This window comes from Halictus rubicundus, unplaced genomic scaffold (genome assembly GCF_050948215.1).
Source record: "Halictus rubicundus isolate RS-2024b unplaced genomic scaffold, iyHalRubi1_principal scaffold0610, whole genome shotgun sequence".
Classification (NCBI taxonomy): Eukaryota; Metazoa; Arthropoda; class Insecta; order Hymenoptera; family Halictidae; genus Halictus; species Halictus rubicundus.
The window spans coordinates 65,001-67,500 of record NW_027489151.1 but is presented as its reverse complement, the minus strand read 5'-3'; the positions used below and the strand labels follow the sequence as shown (position 1 = coordinate 67,500).

General features: G+C 49.7%; 1 non-coding gene across 1 annotated transcript; it reads right to left on the bottom strand.

The window, feature by feature from the left end:
* Positions 1 to 1,064: 1,064 nt before the first annotated feature.
* LOC143364511 (5.8S ribosomal RNA) lies at positions 1,065 to 1,219 on the bottom strand. Its single transcript, XR_013084161.1, has one exon. It is a non-coding gene; the product is annotated as a 5.8S ribosomal RNA (ribosomal RNA).
* Between the last annotated feature and the right edge of the window lie 1,281 nt (positions 1,220 to 2,500).

The following is a 2,500-nucleotide window of genomic DNA, read 5'->3' as shown; positions in this document are numbered from 1 at the left end:
ATCGACAATGAAGAAAAAAAGACATGGGGCGACCGACAAAGGTTTGTTTTCACCTTCACCTTCTCGTGCTCTGCGTGACAACACGTTGTGGTGACAACGATGTTCGAAAGCCACTCCATAGAGGAGTATATATATTTTCAACACCCGGTGGGGTTTCTCTACTACACTAGACACACGGGGGTACAGAAACGCTGCACGACGCGATATCATCGATCAAACCAAAGAGACACGAGATCTCGGTCGTCATTCAATTCAACGAACGTGGCGATGGAATCCGCAACGGATTAGCGAGGACACGCGACGACGGGGAAATTATTCGACCCGATACAAGTACGCGTGCGCATCCCGCACAATGCCAAATGTTGCTATGTCCATCAGTCATCAAAGCGTTCGTAGAACGAGAGACCACTGTCTCGCGAACTCTAAGAATATGTTTGTCGAAGTCGCTGGCAACGACGACCCTCCGCCGCAATTATGTGTAGAGAGACACATCCACGCACAGACGTATTTTATTTTATATATCATCTCCCTGGGGCTTACGTTGCACGCCACAGTTGCGCACACAGATTTTACACGGGTGTCCGGTATCTCTTTCTTTATTTGTGTCCATTCACTGTAGTCTCTTGAGACTCTTATACCTTTCGTATACGCATCATTTCAGACGACGTCGGGAGCGCGTAAAATGTTCGAGAGTGAAACGCTTCTTCCGCAATGCGAATCGTTCCAGAGAGAGAGGAGAGAGAGATTTCGATCGTCGGAGCGGTGTTCACGGGCGGTCGTATTGAAAATACGACTCACGACGCCGCAAAACACTCACGCAAGTCCGAATGTGATACCCATTCCTATTTCCTTCTTCTCACGAAGACCGTTAGACGCAATGTAAAATTTGCAATTTTCACAGAACCGCGTCAAACGCCGACGAAACGTCCATCGTTCGCTCGTACGTAGCATCTTTGCAACCCGACTCAGAAACGCTCTTTGCGCCCTCCACAAAATTCGACATGGAGAGGTAAGCGACGGCGGGGACTTACAAGAGCAACGCAAGCAGTATTTGGTTACGTAAACGACCCTCAGCCAGGCGTGGTCCAGGAATTGTATCCGTGGACCGCAATGTGCGTTCGAAATGTCGATGTTCATGTGTCCTGCAGTTCACACGTTGACGCGCAATTAGCTGCGTTCTTCATCGACCCACGAGCCAAGTGATCCACCGTTCAGGGTAATCGTATAATTTGATTTATAATCAATATATAATTATGTCTCTTGTTCTGCGGTTCATAAGAACGCCGATACCTGAAAGCTCCAACCAGCGCGCGAAGGAGATTCAGGCGTCGTTTTTAAGGACGACACACGATCGTCCGTAGAAACGGAAACCGTCGCGAGTACGCGATTGCAATGCGCACACGTATCCGACGGCCGGGCGGAAAATACATTGAAAAACCTTTAAAGTGGAAAACACAGGAGGAGAATTCAGAAAACGACGGGGATCATAGACAACCCGATACTGGATCCCGACACTTCTCCTCCTCCTCTCTCTTATTGGAGAATGAACTCGATAACTAACGGACTTCACAGCCGGCTCTGGCCGTGCGCGATCGTTCGTCCCAAGCTCTTGTGCACTGTATTATCGCCACACAGAGAGTAGAGTGTCAGAATCGCACACAGCTTTACGCGAGCTACGCAGCCGGTCCTCTCGAAACACATTTCCAATTGTGCACGGAGAACGATTATTCGATACTAGCGGACTTCACAGCCGGCTCTGGCCGTGCGCGATCGTTCGTCCCAAGCTCTTGTGCACTGTATTATCGCCACACAGAGAGTAGAGTGTCAGAATCGCACACAGCTTTACGCGAGCTACGCAGCCGGTCCTCTCGAATATACGTGTTCGTCAACGAACACGCATGCGGCGACGTTTTGTGCTCTATGTCATACGCGAACTCGATAAATAGAGCGGGACTCACAGCCGGCTCTGGCAGCGGTCATTCGTCCCACGCTCGTGTGTGCGCTATCGCCACACAGAGTAGGGTGTCAGACTCACGCAGCTTTAAAAGCGAGCTTCACAGCCGGTCCTTCTCTCATCCTATTCCTCGACGTTCGTGACAGAACACAACGCGTTCACCGCAAGTTTTCCACAGGTACCCTGTTGTTGTCCTCTCTTTCTCTAGAGGAGAGACAACACCACCGTTTCCAATGGACGTATCTCGGACACCACAGGCGAAGACCGAGGAAGCGCGATATGTGGATTCGAATCGACGCTTACATCCCTGTTCTTGCGACCGTAATTGTCCATATAATTGTCGGAGAGCCTACACACAGGCAGACCAATGGCGTATATTATAGTATACACGTCTCTTTGACACGAGGTATTTTTATCAAAGAGAACACGATCCATCAGGTGGCGGGTGAAAAACATCGATTCGTAACGACGGGTATTTCTATATTCGTGGTTAAGCTATAACATTCAGCGTCCGACGGGAAACCGCACCCTATTGATCGTTCGAGT